Raw genomic sequence first — 9,240 nt, forward strand, 5'->3', positions numbered from 1 at the left:
TTCTAGGATCTATGGGTCCATCGTAATTCGTTCCACTTCGTAGTGTTATCGCGTTCGCATGTCCTTTAGGATTGGGTTGAGGTTGAGCAGGAAACGTGCCAGCAGGGGCAGCAGTAGGTGCTTGTTGTTGAGCCACTTGTGAGATTTGAGTTTCTAACATTTTGTTATGCGTAGCTAAAGCATCTACTTTGTTCGATAGTTGTTTTAGTTGCTCGCTATTGTGGATGTTTTGATTCAGGAAGTCCTTATTGGTTTGTTGTTGGGAAGCTATGAAGTTCTCCATCATGATTTCTAGATTTGACTTCCTAGGGGTGTTTTGAGCAGCTACAGGCGCTTTTTGGTAGCCAGGTGGTACAGCAGGTGCTTGTCCAGGCGCGTACAACGCATTGTTGTTCTTATAAGAAAAGTTCGGATGGTTTTTCCATCCAGGGTTGTACGTGTTAGAATAAGGGTTTCCTTGAGCGTACTTTACTTGATCAGATGGGACTCCAGTCAAGAGTTGGCATTCAGCAACTACATGTCCAGTCAATCCACAAATCTCGCAGTTAGGTGTTACAGCGGCAGCGGTGGCTGAAGGAGTGATGGTTAAGTTCTCAATCTTTTGAGTTAAAGCGTCTACTTTAGCGTTAACGCGGTCTATACCACTTATTTCGTACATTCCTCCTTTGGTTTGGGCTTTCTCTAGAGCGGCTCGTTCTCCACCCCATTGGTAATGGTTTTGTGCCATGTTCTCTATGAGTTTGTATGCTTCATCATGGGGTTTGTCCATTAATGCTCCGCCAGCAGCGGCATCTATAGTCATTTTAGTGTTATATAAGAGACCACCATAGAAAGTATGGATGATCAGCCATGGTTCGAGTCCATGATGAGGGCATATTCTAAGCATGTCCTTGTAACGTTCCCAAGCTTCGAAGAGCGATTCGTTATCTTTCTGGGTAAATCCGTTGATTTGACCTCTGAGCATAGCAGTTTTGCTAGGCGGAAAGTATCTCGCTAAGAATACTCTCTTCAATTCGTCCCACGTAGTTATGGAATTGGAAGGCAGGGATTGAAGCCACGCTCTCGCTCTATCTCTCAAGGAGAAAGGGAAAAGGCGTAATCGAATAGCTTCGGAACTAACGTTGTTGGCTTTGATAGTGTCGGCGTATTGCACGAACACAGATAAATGGAGATTGGGGTCGTCTACAGGGCTTCCAGAGAATTGATTCTGTTGAACAGCTTGGACCAGTGAAGGTTTCAGTTCGAAATTGTTCGCCTCAATCGCAGGTGGTGCGATACTTGAATGCGGTTCAGCGCGCGAAGGAGCGGCATAGTCTCTAAGAGGACGAATAACAACCATCTCTAACTTCGGGGTGATTCGATTAATTTGATCAGTAAAAATCAATTCCTGATTAATCGGAATTTCTGCTACTTCGGGAAGATTGCGAGCTCGACGTTTGACGTTAATGAAACGTTCGATCTCGTTAATTCGTTGTATTAAATCTCCTCCTTGTGAACGAGTATTTGGCATACAATCGTTCAGGAAGAAAGGGAAGAATAGTCCTAGTCTCTACGGTGTAACAGTGAGTTACGATATCGACTTAAATAGTCCCCGGCAACGGCGCCAAAAACTTGATCGCGACTTTACGTGTCTATAAATCTGGTAACTGCAAGTGCGCAGTCGTGTCGTGTAGTTTTAAAAGATATCGAATCCACAGGGACTATGAATCGATCTACCGTTATCTAAGGTTACTATGTAAAGCTAGGAGTACTAAAATTTCGATTGTTCCTAAGGGAAAGTGATTGTGAGAAAATAAAGAATAATAATAAAAGACAGGTATCAGTATGTATTTCGTTTAACTAAAGGTAATCCGAAGGTCCATTGGCTTTTGCATAATTAAATTAAAAATCTTTACTAATTCCATTGATTAAAAATCCTCGTCTCAAACTTTCGCTCTGTTGATTCAGACTACTATCCTAATCCTAATGTACGCTTTCGCCATCCCATTAGATTTTAGAAGAGCTTTTTGGAAACAATGTAATTAATAAAATGCCTATTTTACGAGGTTGTTATCTATTTAAATCTCCTAATCTCAAACTTTCGCTCTGTTGACTCGGAGCAAGCTAATAACCCTAACGTACGCTTTCGCCATCCCGCTCGAGTGTAAAAACAATTTTTGAAAATAAATAAGTTCCAATTAGTTTTAATACGCTTTCGCCATCCTTAAAACTAATGTCCTATGTCTACTATCTGGTTAAAGATCTCAAACTTTCGCTCTATTGATTTTAACCTTTGACCGTCCTAACCCCTCAAACTTTTGCTCTATTGGTTTTAAGACTTACTAATTAAATTAGACATATAAACCAAAAATAAGTGATAATTAATAAAACATAATTAAGCCAATTTATTTCGGATCCCTACGGTTAACTTACTTTACATACCGACACCTTTAGTAATTTAGCCAGACATATTAATACGATTAAACATGCATAAATCGGTTCGGTTCATAATAATAAGCATATTAAATGGCATATAATATATCATGCAAACAAATATGAATAAGGCGGTAAATAAAAACCTGAATTAAATAAATGGTAACTGGATCTTCAAGTACTGAACTTCCACCACAGGTTGGCTGGATCGTTCTTCGAATGGCAGTAAATAAAACAAGGAAATAAAAGCGATAAATCTAACGTAAGGCTAGATCTACGAAAAGTTCACAACAATTTCCAGTGTAGAAATCGTTGTGAGAAAATAAACGGTTGAATGAAAGCAGAATAAAGAAAAGCGGTTCGCGGTACAATTTCGGCAGCACTTCGTTGGCAGGAAATCGGACCCTTTGGAAGTGAGATAGCAGGTCCTATTTATAGGAGAGGTTTTGCTGTGACGTTGCGTGAAAAGAGGAACTTTTTGCAGACTGGGCGTGGAGACGTGCGTCTCCGTTTCTTCAGGAGGCAGCTTGACTGACTTGAGACGTGCGTCTCAAGTGGAGAAGATGTAGGAACATGGAGACGTGCGTCTCCCTTTGCTGACGTGGCATAGAGGACGTGGAGACGTGCGTCTCCACTTGCTAGGCAGGTTTGGGCCACGCGCCTTTGGTTCCATGGTCGGCTGAATATCTCTTTTGGGCCTTTTGGGTCCTAATTGCACCCCTCTTTCGCTTCAGCACTCCTTTTTCGTCTTTTAGGCATAAATATCGGTCATTTAAGCTCTATTTTCTTTCCTTTTCGCAAATAGTCGTAATTGAAGTGTGAAACCTTAAACAAAGCAAATACTCGCGTAATATCATAATAAATTAACATAATAAACAGAAAATGCTATAAATATCTATGGATTTTAAGCTAAATATACGATATAAAATCGTGTTATCAGGAGGTTAGAGAATAAGGTTTCTAAGATAGCAAAAAATTCAAAGAAAGTGGGAAGATTGCATAGCCGATTCAAGGGAGCTTTGATCCTAGCCAACGATCCCAATTCCTTCCTGGGATATGAGTAGGTAAGAGTGGACCAAGAGCCAAGCTTCATAACACTTGAAGCATGCTGTACGTGTTCTTCATCCTCATCCATACTTTTTTTTCATATTTTTCATAAAGCTTCATTTTAATCTGAACTAATTGTATATTTAAGTTTCTTGTGAGTTTTAGGTAAGGTTTAGACCTTCATAACGAATCCCTAACGCGTAGGATAAAGAGTACCATGGTTAGGGCATGAGGAGAGGAGCTCCTCGGTTTCGTGTTTTCAGGAGTCCATGGCCAAAACGAGTTCCATATTTATGATCAGGAGCCATGTTTCATGCGATCTGGGCTGTTAGTTTTGGCGTTTCGACCGTTTTTGCCAATTGTGTGTGTGTGCAGGTTAGCTACGCCATTATCGTAGCTACGTCGCAGGTAAACAGAAGGAAAATTGTAGCAAATATTTCCAGCAACAAAGAAGAAGATGATGAATAGGGACGGTGACTCATTGACCCCACATAAGTGATTCTCATTGGCTGGTCAACAGATAGTGTTTCTCTCTCCGTCTGTTATTCGTTCGTCCAACCACGCGGGACCCACAGTTGACTCGGTTTTGAAAGTCTCACTGTTAATTCCAGTTTATTATATTATGTTTAGTGTTTAATTTAATATCAGTTAACAGGTTCAGCTTAGTTGGTCGGATGGGGGAATTTGCAACGCAGGGAACGTGAGTTCGATCTCTGGTACTAACATGTTTTTTTAAATTTTGTTGATAGCATATACTTGATGATTCAGCGCTTCCCTTCCCTGCATGCTCACCATACGTCCTCACGCATCAGCCACAGGATCTCCAATAACCCAGGTCTAACGCACATCAGCATGCATGTCCACCATGGACCTCCTAGGCGTACTGCACATAATCAAATGCCAGGTTTTTTATATATTTTATTATTTAGTTATTTAGATTAAATTATAATTAATTATATTTAATTTAATTTATTTATTTAATTAGGATTAGGCTAACAACTAGGGTTTAGGATTATCTCCCGATTATTTCAATTATTCGATTTAATTTATTTTAATCAACTTTAATGGTAAAAATCACAAAAGCCTTAGAGAAATTTATCAATGCATTAGGGTTTGCCCAATCCCACTGGCCATTTGGCCAAAGTATTAGGATTTTATTTATTATTCGTTTCGACCGAATTAATCGGTCGCGATGGTTAATAATTAATTATTTAATTAATTAAATCCAAACACATTTTATTTTGCTAAAAGGTTTTAACCATCTTATAGGTTACGATGATTAGCATATTTCCCTTTAAAAATTCTTTATTATTTTTAATCAAAGCTATTGATTATGAGGGATAACGATAAAATTAAATAAATAAAACACATCTATTTGCTATTAGTGATAATCGAATCTATCGATTAGAATTGTTAGCGATCCTCTACTAATCTATTAATTATGGTGAGCAAACCTATTGATCATTGCAATTAATAGTGCATATTAAATATCAGGGTTGTACGCCAAATCTTAAAACACGCATCTCTTCAATACTGCAAATTTCAGAACTGCGATAAGGTAATTCAAAATGCCTTGCAAAACTACGGATTTTCATCACTTCGATAAGGTAACTCAAAATACCTTCATACATTCATAATCAATTCTAAGGCGTACAACCCTGCCCCGAACTACGTAGACTCTGATCCTCTCTAAGAAGGTACGTAGGCACTTGGATAACCAAGGCGAGTCCCCTTCCCCAAAACCTTAATTAGTTCAAATCTCACTTTTCGCCCTATTCATTTCCTTAGCTATTAAACCTTAACATTTAGCCACAAACCTTCACCTTAAACTCAAAACCTTAGGAAAAGGTTAAGGGTGCCTAACACCTTCCCTTGACCCAAATATAATAACTTACCCCGAATCTCTTAACTGCGTAGTGTTTCCTATTCGCCTTGGTAGAATAGGTGGCGACTCTAAAAATCTATATTTTTAGGGCAGGTTGCTACACTCATAATCCCTAAATACCCAATCACAAACCCTTACATGCAACACCCCCAAGTCACTATCTAAAGACTCACCTTGGATCAAATGGAGGTTAAGATGGTGTTCTTGCCACCATTAAGCTTCCCTCTTGATCAAAACTTCCTCTCTAACAAGAACAAACCCGTAATCCCTCTCTTCACACTTTCAGCATGACTGACACAACTTCAAGCTAAATTTTCTCCTTCAATACAACACCTATGAATGTGAATTAGTATACCAAATCGAAGATAATTTCGTTAGCTTTCCAAAGAGACCAGAATCGTCACGATCGGAGTTATGAGTAGAGAGATATTACCGTTTTAGTGGAGCTGTACCAAGAGTTGCGAAAATGACTTGTTGAACATAAGCTCTTCTTTCTCCTCCATGCTTCTAAGCTCTTTTCTCTCATAAATTCTGATTTGTATAGCTCCTCTACCAAACATGCCCTTATGTTCTCATGCAAATAGAAGTAAATGTCCATTATGCCCTCTAACTAAGCTATAATTACCACCTTGTCATTTGGTTCCATTCCAACAATCCCTTCTTGATTCTAACTAGCCCACTTAACAATTATATGTGTATAAATATATATACATAATCATGCTTAGACAATTAGGGATATTACATTCTTCCCCCCTTAAATTGAATTCATCCTCGAATTTTTTCCGATCACTAGGGAAAACAAACTCCCCAAGACCATCCAACAAGGGAAGGAAACACTACTTACATTACTCTTAGATAACCTTATCACTCTGGGTCATCTCATTTGAAGAAATATAATCTGCCAAAACACTTGTGTCCCAGCATAAATGACTAGAAACCTTAATCCTAAAGCAACATGTCTCCTCAGATACTTCGTCTAGACATATATGGTACAAGACCTTTCCAAGGTCCTTGACCTCCATTGCTCTGCACTGAATTTCCATAACTTCAAAAACCCTAGCAATCCACTTTTCTCGGACAAATATCTTTAGTTTCAATCTCCGTTAACTTATCCTTGTTAAGCAAACGTTACTGTGATCTTTCTCAGTTCCTTGAATCACTTCCCACTCAAGGATTTCTCCCACAATATTCCTTTTTGCGACGACACTCCAAGTTACTCTCCACAAGAGTCCATACAGTCGTTAGGTGATTGCCAAATTCCCTGGTCTTAACTTCTAACTCCCTGATGCTTACGACGACTCAATCCAAATTTACCTCTACTTATGCAACTGAGCCTTCTTACTTCAATCCTCGCTCCAGTTTAGACATAACAATTGTCACCGCAAACCACGAAGGTGTAACATTCTGCAACTATAGCTTGATATTCAACTACTTCGCACAAGGTCTTGCCAATGCAGAGCGAGCTCTAACGGTTGACCTGCAACCACGATCCAAATCTTCATGCACGCTCATAAATGCACAAGACATAACCACAAAGAACTCGCGCCAGTTGAGAATCCTCACTGGTCTTCAGTATTTCAGCGGTCACGATACTTTGTCCCACCCTTGGTTCTTACAAGCTCAATTGATGATCTACGAATATCAGACCACATGTCAACCACAAAGTCTCTTTTCAAGTTGTCCCATTGACGACACGTCTCGGGATTATGGTGAACTCTTGTAAGGGATTGAGATGAACAAAATGCCACTTCGAGGAGTTTCTCTTAGGAGGACACTTCCATCCCAAAATAAGATCCAAAATAATCCGTCCATTTCTATTCTCAACTTATCTGGTTCTTCCTTTATCTGTTGCGCTACTCTGATTTCAATCAATCACATATTCCCCAAGTCCTCTGAGTCATGCTACATCCATAGTTCACTTAATTCCATTACTGCACAACAATTCTTTATCAGCGGCCGTCCAGTTACAACACGTGCCTGAACTTCACATACCACCCATCGTCGATTACTCTTCGAGGTTGCGTACTCTCCAGAATCAAGTTTCTACTTACTCTTCCATTCCATATTAGTTCATCTACCATAACTTAGGCACACGCTTCGATCTCAGGACATTGAAACCCAAATACTCACTGACTTAGAGGTTCGTCCTTGTCACTGATTTCCACAGCGTACAACTGCTATGTTTTTCCCTTCCAACAAGTCTGGTTGCTTAGCCGGTAAAACAAACCCTTCAGAAATGTACTGCAGCTCATGATAACTCTAGCAGTTTTACACAACTTCTACCCAACCATACGCCTTCATTATCTTGGTGTGATAACACCTCTGATAACTCATGTGACTTAACTGACACAACAATCTTCCCACGGTTACACTTCATTCATATAGTCATCTAATGCCTTTTTCACTTCTGAACTTGACACTAAACTGACTTTCTCGGCTGCATCCTCGAACCAAGGATGTCTCTACTTTCCCAAGACTGATATTCCTTCACTCAGAGCATCACAGACACTATTCCAAATACGCCGCACTCCAATTTAATCCATGATACCTTTCACCGATTCTATCACCGGTCGCCAATGTTAAGGGATAACCACTCAATGTACTGACTTAAATAGCATGGTCACACATGAGTCCCACCCTATACTCATATAACTGGCAACTTAACACTTCACGAATCAAGAACGTCCACAAGGAACAATCTGATACCAACTCACGCGATCCCGATCACCCAGAGTCTCCATAAGTGTAGTATCGGCTCTTGATCCATTTCACTCTTGCCTGTCTAGTTATCTTTCTACTATCGAGCGTGACAAATGGTTCCTCATCCCACATACCTTATGAGAGTCTAGATCTGCGTCTCATGAGTATCAAATCAGAATTCTACCTTGAGCTTCAGATCACCTTTGTCCCACACACGTCGGAAAGGATGGCTCGCGCATCTTGTGTACGATAGCGATACTGTGGCACTATACCCGTCTGGTAGCACCAACATGGTGGTCCAACTCCGATGCCATGTATCCAGGCAACCTACCTCAGTGGTGTATAACGATCTCCACGCGTATCCCATAGTCACAACCGATAGGTGTCTGAACATGTTTTCAATGGGTCGTGCTCCACAATTCCTTCCCAAACACACTCCTCAGGATGCTAAAACCTTAAGAGTTCTTCTCATCAAGGTTTACTAACTCATAAGGCATTAAGCCAAACACGAAGAGTTAAGATCCCAGCTTGGATTGTTATGCTATGCGTGCACTCACTTGTCTCACACATGCATAAAAGATTATAAGGATAATCCAGTTCGAATGGGAATACTGTGGTTCCCGACAACCAACACTATCACGATTGTCCTGCTGATGTTCCAGGTAGATGCTAGTTCTTACTCACCAGAACGCCCAACGCCAAACGTAGTTCTATGGCTTCACTCGGAGTAAGATGAATCATAACTAGCAAGGAGCTTAGGCTAGTGCGTTTCACGCTTCTACATCATTTTGTCTTCCATCTAGCGTAGTTCTAGAACTTAAGCAAAAAACGATAAGAATAGAAATACACATACTCTTCTATCGACCGGGTATTCAAGCTTCGCCTAATCGTAAGTTACCACATCCGCACCTTCCATCAACCTTTACTAGGTAACCACTCTCGCTTAGGGTACGTCAAGTTGAATCAGGATCTAATACTCCACCCATCTAATTATTGTCCATACCAGCGTGATCAAAAAGGTCTGACTTCTGTGTCCGCACTTTCAAAGGTTATTCTGTCCTTTCAGCTCATCAGTCACACCCAACACCGGCAGCATCATCGATACTGAATCCTACGAATTCCCAGCTCAACACCTTTGGAGAATCTCACTTACAAGGCTCCTACTCAATCCTATTTGGGTTTCCCTTACTATTACC

The 9,240-nt window shown here is 40.3% G+C and overlaps 1 non-coding gene across 1 annotated transcript; it reads left to right on the forward strand.

Annotated features, from left to right (window-relative positions):
- Window positions 1–857: 857 nt before the first annotated feature.
- LOC131629677 (small nucleolar RNA R71) lies at window positions 858–964 on the forward strand. Its single transcript, XR_009292073.1, has one exon. It is a non-coding gene; the product is annotated as a small nucleolar RNA R71 (small nucleolar RNA).
- Window positions 965–9,240: the final 8,276 nt, after the last annotated feature.

Source organism: Vicia villosa, unplaced genomic scaffold, assembly GCF_029867415.1.
Source record: "Vicia villosa cultivar HV-30 ecotype Madison, WI unplaced genomic scaffold, Vvil1.0 ctg.000589F_1_1, whole genome shotgun sequence".
Lineage (NCBI taxonomy): Eukaryota > Viridiplantae > Streptophyta > Magnoliopsida > Fabales > Fabaceae > Vicia > Vicia villosa.